Raw genomic sequence first — 8351 nt, 5'->3', positions numbered from 1 at the left:
TCTCGTCCGCAGCGGACTGCAGTAGACTGGCTCACACCTCAGGCTCACAGCTCCGCTCACCGCTCCGCGATGTTTCTCAGCAGAAATAGGCACTTCCTGCTGGTTTAGCACAACGATGTGGATAGCTGCAGTAGACTGGCTCACACCTCAGGCTCACAGCTCCGCTCACCGCTCCGCGGTGTTTCTCGGCAGAAATAGGCACTTCCTGCTGGTTTAGCACAACGATGTGGATAGCTGCAGTAGACTGGCTCACACCTCAGGCTCACAGCTCCGCTTTAATGCAAAGCAGCATAACATCTCTCAAGTCAAGTTCCAAATTTTAGAAACCCTAATGCTGCATAGAAACTGTCCCTGTTTTCTTTTGGTGTCAACATGGTGCTTCATACCTTCCTTAGCACAGGCCTCTCGCTCACTCAAATCCAGATCTTTAGAATATCTTTCCCCGGGCAGTGTGATGTGTGGTAGCCGTGTTCTGACATTGCGGCCAAACATTACTTCTGATGGAGTTTTCCCAGTGGTGCTGTGTGGGGTATTCCCTGTAGACCCTCAGGAGTTGATACAGCACCTTTTCTTCTGGCTCTCCTGTTAGATGGGCAATAGGACAGTTCTTTTGATGTTACTCATGAAGCGTTCTACTGTTCCATTGGCTTGGGGCCATAGTGGAGTAATCCTTCTATGTCTGAAGCCCATATATTCAGCAAACATCCTGACGTCTTGTCCTGTGAATGGGGGATCATTATCAGGTTTTACTAAGCGGGGCCCCCCATAAGCCGTGAACATCCTGTCCAGGGCCGGGATGGTGTGATAGGACACTGTGGAAGACACTATCTGTATGTCTGGATGAAGGGAGTACTCATCCATGGTCACAAGCATGTGTTCACCTCCAGCAATAGGTCCAAAGAGGTCAACGGCTACTACGCCCCATGCGTGCTCTGGAAGCTCTGTCATTTGCAGTGGTTCAGGTCTGGTGTGCGAACTCAGGATGGTTCACATAGGGCAATCTCTGAGAAAGTCTTCAACTTGGCCATCATGGTCGGGAAACCAGATCTTTTGGTGCAAGATCCGCTTTGTGGATATGATGCCCCTGTGTCCCTCATACGCTATCATCCATCTCAGATTTCTGTGTATCACTATCTAGGTCCCTTTCAGGAGTAGGCCTTCTTCACCCCAGGCTAGTTCCTCTTTTACTAGCAGTGATCCCTCAGTGCCTCTTTGCATCTCAGTACAGGTACCTTCCCCCAGTTGTTTGGCTTGCTTCATCTGCCTGACTGTAGGCATCGTAGGGTGATCTGGATGGCTGGGTCATTCTCTGACTCCTGAACGATTTGTTGACCCATTTCGGCATGGCTGTTTGGACCTCATAGTGAATGTATTGGTCCGCAGTCGTGGAGCCTGTTTCCCCCTGAAGTGATCGGGTGAAGGGATAGAAAGTCTGAAGGATTCTTCTCCTTGCCGGACCTTTGGACAATACGAAATTGATAGTCCTGTTGTCATAGACCCCATCTGGCAATTCGACGAGGCATCTTGACCTGTGGGTTTCCAAAAGTAAACAGGAGAGCCTGGTGGTCAGTCACGATGGTAAATGGATTCCCACATAAAAATAAACAAAAATGCTCACAGGCCCACATCACAGCCAAGCCTTCTCTTTTGGCTTGTGAGTATGCCTGTTCCGTCTCAGAGGGAGATTTCTACTAGCGTACGATACAATGTGACTTCTGTCTGGTGACTCCGGGTCTACTTGAGCCAGGATGGCCTCCAGTCCAACAGGGCTGGCGTCAACCGTAAGCTCAGTTTCCAGAGCTGTGTTAAAGTAAACCATGTGAAAAGTGCAGCCAAATAGTTTCAAATGCTTCCCTACAAAGGGCACCTGTTTCTTGGTGAGAGTGTGGAGGGTTTTTCTCACTGATGGAAAGTGTTGTATATATCTAGTGCAGAAACTAGCAAGCCCAAAAATGAGTGTAAGTCAGATACATTTGTGGGTGACTTGGTGTTGGTGAGTGCAACCACCTTTTTCTGGGTTTGACATCATTCCTTACTCAGAGAACACATGTCCGAAGAATTGTAGTGTTGCTGTGCAAAATTCATACTTCTTCTTGCTTAGTGTGAGATTAGCTGCTTCTAGGGCCATGCATACCCTGGCCAAGGTGTTATCATGCCGTTCCTGATCTTTTCCAAACACTAGTATATCATCACTATAGTTCAGGCAGTTGGGGATGTGTTTGATGACATTGTAGATATCAGCCTGAACGATCTTGGTGGCCGACGATACCACAACACTCAGGCACTTGTACCTGAACAACCCTATATGTGCGATAAAAGTTGTTGTTTATCTGGACTCCTCACTCAGCTCTAACTGACGGTATCCCTTGTTAAGGTCTAGCTTGGAGAAAATGTGCGCACTATTCAACAGATGGATCATGTCTGTGATTCTTGGGGCTTGATGTCTTTCCTTCATGATTGTTTCATTGGGCCTGCACATGTCGACGCAGATCCTGATGTCATCAGATCCTTTCTTAGGAACCAGGACTATGGGTGAGACCAAAGGAGTGTGTCCTGTTGCGACTCAATAATGTCTTGCTCAAGTAGCTTGTGCAATTCTTACTCCACCTGCCTTTGGATGTTTACTAGGATACCCCTGTAGTGGTGGGCTACAAGGCGCACCTCCGAATTGATGTGCAGTCTTATTTGTCTATTCTTTAGTTTGCCTAGTCCTTTAAACAGTGTGGGTAACAATGGTTCTATTTTGTCTGTTGCATCAAAGTACTTCTGTGCCATGAGGCAATATAGTATGTGGATCAGGCCAATGGAGCTTAGAATGCATCCGATTTCTGCTGCTGCTTCGAGTACCTGGATAGGCAGCGTCTTGGTCTGCCCCTTGTATTTGCATTCAGCTAGGAAATACTCCTTGCATGGTAGGGGTGTTTTGGACCTTTAAGGATATATGTTTACCTCTGGTGGTTTGCATCTCGGGGCTCTTGCCATATACTTCTTCACTAATGACATTTACTGTTGCACCTGTATCGACAAGGAACTGCGCCAACAGCCCTTGTACTTGTAGCAACAGAATGGGGCTATGTTCTTTGGCTTTAGGGTTTCCCAAAGCGTAGAAATATACTTTGGGCTTTGGTTCTTCTGGGGCTGGTTATCTGGATTTGTGTTTTCTCCTGGCTTCTTCGGCCAAAGAGCAGCTGGAGCCACTGCCCGAAGCAAATTGTTCTTTCAGCCATCTAACATAGTGTTTGGGCCTCCTCTGGGGCCTCGAGCTGGAAGAATGACGAGTACACCATTCTGGTACTTGTTTGTTGTGTTTACGCCGCTCTCCATTCAGTCATTTTTGACATCCCTGCAGGGGTTCGTACAGTGCCGATTCCCCCATCTAAAGTGTGGTCGATCTGTCCTTCGGTCTACACATCCCCAAGTGTGTGCCTTCTCCTCTTGCTTGGCTGTGGGACATGCAGCATACTGCTTTCAAATGGATCTCTCTGCATGCTGTGCATTGTTGACCCAGGGCAGGGCACACACCTTTGTGGGAAAATTCATAGCCACATCTATAGCAGAAAGGGTCACTGTACTGTTAATGTGAATTGCTTCTGATGGCAGGGCAGATACTTTGCTGTTGCCCATGGCTTCCACCTGTAGCTCCAGCGTGGTGTCAGACCTGGCCAGCTTTAACATTTTATCTATTGACCGTGGCTTCTGTAGGAGACATTTTCAGAATATGGGGGATTCCCATCCCACAATGATTTGGGATCCTAATACTTCTTTGATGGAATAATTGTTGAAGCCGCAGTGCTTCATCCAGAAAAGCAGTCGCATCACAAACGTGTCTATAGACTAACCCTTTTTCTGCTTGGTCATGTGGAGCACATGGCGCTTGTAGTCTCCTTTGGTGTGAGGGGTAAAATATCCACTGAGTGCTGCCCTCAGGAATGTGTAAGAGTCTGTGGTATCAGGCAGGAGTTTTTTCACAATATCCCTCACATTTGGCCCTATAGCTATGGACAGTAAATTGTGTTTTTTTTCATCATCCAATGGGCCTATGGCTCGTATTTAGACGTCGAAGTCTCTGACCCACCTTTTCCATCTGGGCCCCTGGGTGCTGGTCTCCATAACATCAAAATGGCCTGGTAGCTGCATGACCAAATTGTCTTGCAATCTGGATGGTAAGCCTCACTGTGGCGTGGCAGGTGGTTTGATGGGTATTGTGATGTGGTCTTGCTCTGACATGGTGTGGTTGTTGATCTCCACCTTTTAGGTACTGATTACATTATCTGCTTTCCTGTAGCAGCTGCACTTCCAATTCTCGCTTGGTTATTTGACTGCTGGGCTTTACTGGTGCAATGCACTGGTAGTTTGGTGGGCTCTCTTGCATAAAGTTTAATTGTTGGGGTCTCAGAGTCTTCTTATCCCCCCAATACATGTTTAGCTGGTGGCCTGGTGGTCCTACCCTGTCAAATATGGCAATAGTGTGCTCATTTGAAGTCACTGGTAAGTGATTTGTAACAATCTCATCGGGTACGTATATGCCTCCAGTCACATTAGTTATTCAAGTGTGTTCGCGAGTCACACATCAAGCATAGTATTCATGTGAGTAACACTGGACATCCCACCCAGCAGTCCTCACTCCCCAATCGTCTCTCTTAGAATTTTCACACGCGCCCACGTCACACAGTCCACACACGCACCTGCTCACTAGGGATGTAACGGTATACCGGTATACCGTTACAGATACCGTGAACAACTTCATTGAACAATAATAACCGTAACGTTGTTTATTCCGGTATACCGTTTATACCGTTGAGTGTGCTTTACAATCTGTTTTGGAAAGTCTTGCACTCTTGGATGTGTCGTCTGCCAAAGGGGCCTTGTTTGGCAGACAAGAGCATAGGGAAAATGAGGCCACATTAGTAAATGCAGCTTTGCTGCTGTGACCGCTCTTTCTCTGTGATCAGTAGAGTCGAGTCAAAGATCAGCTGACTTCGCGCAAATTGTGTTGAAAGCTGTCCAGTGCCTGCACCTTTGTGTTCTCCATGCAAAGCTGGTAATGATGAGCTGACTGACTGGCTCTATAAGCATACCGGAGACTCCAGTTCATAGACTCCGCCAGACCTGGATTTTATGGGCAAACTAGAACAAAGTTAGTTTGTTTCAGGCATTTTTTATTTGAAAGGCAGCATACAGATTTTAAACCTTTTCACACAGTCATGCTGCTCCACGCTACAGGTCAGATCTTCTATGGTGATTGTGCCGATTTTCAATTTGCAATTAGAAAGACCACAGGGACATCACAAGGGTGAGCTGAGGGTCTGAACTGAAAGTGAGCATTTTATTTTTCCTTTGGTTCGTATGTAAACAAATGTAATAAAACGTTCAGGGACTTGCAAAACAGTGGAGCCGGGAGCACTGTGCTTAGCAACCATTCAGCCAGCAGGAGCAGAAATATATCGATTTAGTCTGGCCCTGCATCATGTGCCATTAGTTTAGTAAGTTAAGGTCCTACAGCACTGAGCAAACACACATTGGAACAGCTCTTGCTCTGGCTGTGCAAATTGTAAAAAAAAAAGGACAGCCAGTGAAGTCATGCCTATCGAATTACTCTCCCCAAGGTTTAGCTTCAATGAACTTAAGTTTCTCAGTCATGGATCAGATAGCCACCCAGTTCTGTTTTATCTGGGATTTGTAGTTTTCCCACCAATTTGAAAGATGGGGAACTACACACCCCAGAATTCAAAAGGGGGAATGAACTGGATGCCCTTCTGATGCATGTCCACAAACAACTTTAGCTCTGTAGACCAGGCATGCACTGGCCTTTAGGGCAATAGGCCCATGGCCAAACCAAAAACGTGAAATGCTTACGTGGGCCCATTTTTTGGGGACTTTTTTGGTTAAAGTGGGCCAGTTTGATGAGTGAATTCACTATGCGGCTAATAGTTTTGACCACTGTTGCTGAATATTCTTTTAAATGTACAATTTGCATCACATTTTATCAAAAATCTCCCCCTGGGGTACTATTCAAACAGTGTTCCAAAAGGAATGAATTTCCATTTGCAACTATGGGCCACTTTTATGTTGGTGCACGAGACACTTTTATGCCCCAGTCCGACCCTGATGTTGACTGTGTGAACACTGGGCCTATCCGTGCTTTCTGCTAGTAAATAAACTGCCACCCCCACTGTCCTTTGTGTAGATTTGCACATTGGGACTAGAGTTGTTGCTTTGCTTGATCCTTCACCTACCTGCCTTCTGCATACGGCACTGGAATCAAGCAGGCAGGACAGATTCTACATTCAATTTGAAGTATACAGAGCAATGGGAGTGAAATATTTCTTAAGTCTATTCTCAATTTGTAACACTACCCATGAAAGCATTCCTCCCACTGAACTCGCATCACAAGGGTCCTAATGCACTCACAACTGGGGAAAACAGTAATGATGGGGATGTGGTAAGGTGGTGGGCTAGGCCATATTTGTGCCGATATGTATTTTAATTTTTTCTCATTTTCAAAGGATTTTCTTTGCCATTTTCTTTAAGAAGGTAAATGAACGTGTATGCAAAAATCAAGAAAGAAATTAACAGCGCCCACTGAACGCTGTCCCTTTAGGATTACATGGTCAGTGGTGACACCGACATCAGACCTTCATAAAACAACAGGCAGATGGTAAAGATCATTATGTAACATTTTGGTGTGCCTGTGTTGGTTATGACATTTGGACAAAAGAAACACAATGACGCACAGGAGTGACTTTTCTCCCTTTAATGGGATAAAGGGTTGTCAAAACAAACTTTTTGTCGCAGCGAGGGGACATGATGCCCATGCCATGTGGTTACATATAAATGCAAGTCGAGGCCAATTTTCAAAGCGATGACCTGTGACTGAGCAGCAAGCTCATTGCTCAAAATGTGCATTATAACACTTCCACTAGTCACTCTTTCATTCACGGCGATCAACGAGTGAGCGCCATGAAAAACCAATTCGGCAGCCACCTTAGATTCCTGGAGGATCAGCTAAATAAGTGCAGCGACAAGTTTCAAAATGCTACCATGCAACAGCTGGAGAATCCTGCCTGCGTATTCGTAAATTAACTAAAAAGCATTGACTTAAGGGTAAGTTAAAGAACTTCAAATGCAAAAAGGCAATGTAAAAAAAAGTTCTTTTTTTGGTACAAGTAGTTTCATTTAGAAGAGTTTTTAATGCCATTCCGTAAACCACACGTGCCTGACACAAAATCAATATGTTAGCAATAGGAAGAATAAATAAAGTGCCAAGAAGGAAAAGGATTTACTTTGGGTTGGCGGTTTTGGGGTGTATATGTTTATAATGGATGTTTTCTAAATATATGACAATGGGGGATTTCCCAGTTTCTATCATTGAATTTACATATAATAAGTCACACCTCGAAATTCACGTATCTCTGCTGGTATTCCTTGCTGCCATACCAAAGGGTAACATGTCCGTGATTACTGAACAGCTTTTGGCCCGCAAGTAAACTAAAGGCTGTAACGTAAAGATATAGAGAGTGAGTGTGTGTGTGTGTATGCGCACAAGCGCATTCTACCAGCAGCCTCCATTGATCTGTGGCATGCAGATTGTCAAGATGGCAACATGTTCATCTTCACCAGTAGCCAATGGGGGAGCTAAAAGTCTAAATGACCACTTAAGAAAAGCTAGTAAGTCTGCTTTGCCAGTTGCAGCCGGGCTCTTCCCCACCCTCTCCTCCTCTCCACATGTGTGTTTGTGCTTGGTGGAAGCAAGGGGTGGCATTTCAGTGGAAAGTATGTTGAAAAGCCCAATTCTGGCCCTGGGTGCCTGGTTTTGTTTATGATGATAAATCTGACAATTTATGACGTTTTAAGAAAATATTTGTTAAGATGAGTTGACTCCACCTGCTATACCGCGATAACCATGATATACCGTAATTTGGTAAGAAGGTTATTGTGCCGCCATAAAACTAATACTGTGACACCCCTACTGCTCACGCACTGAAGCTACACCACGCGCTAAAGCTACATTAGTACATGATTCCCCTTTTCCAGCATAGTGCTAATGCTGCTCGTGAGGAAATGAGTCCGGCTTTAATTTTATGACGTTCATGCTGGCCACTTGTGCGCACAGTGAACCTCTTCCAGAGGCCACCACCCGTTGTCTTGCAGTCTGCATTGACTGCTTTCCTGCTTCAGTATGTCGCGCATTCATGCGTAGCCTTTGTTTCTTTATTTCACGCTCCACTACGCTGAATGAGTGCCAACACATCGCACCTGCACGCCTCCGGCGGCGTTCAACGAGCGGGTCCGCCGTGCCGCTCTCCTCTCATCGCCAGTGTCAAGTAGCCATTTCCTAGTAGCCAGTCTAC

This window comes from Ambystoma mexicanum, chromosome 4q (assembly GCF_040938575.1).
Source record: "Ambystoma mexicanum isolate Mex_15411 chromosome 4q, UKY_AmexF1_1, whole genome shotgun sequence".
Lineage (NCBI taxonomy): Eukaryota > Metazoa > Chordata > Amphibia > Caudata > Ambystomatidae > Ambystoma > Ambystoma mexicanum.
Note: the sequence above shows the minus strand (reverse complement) of the source record.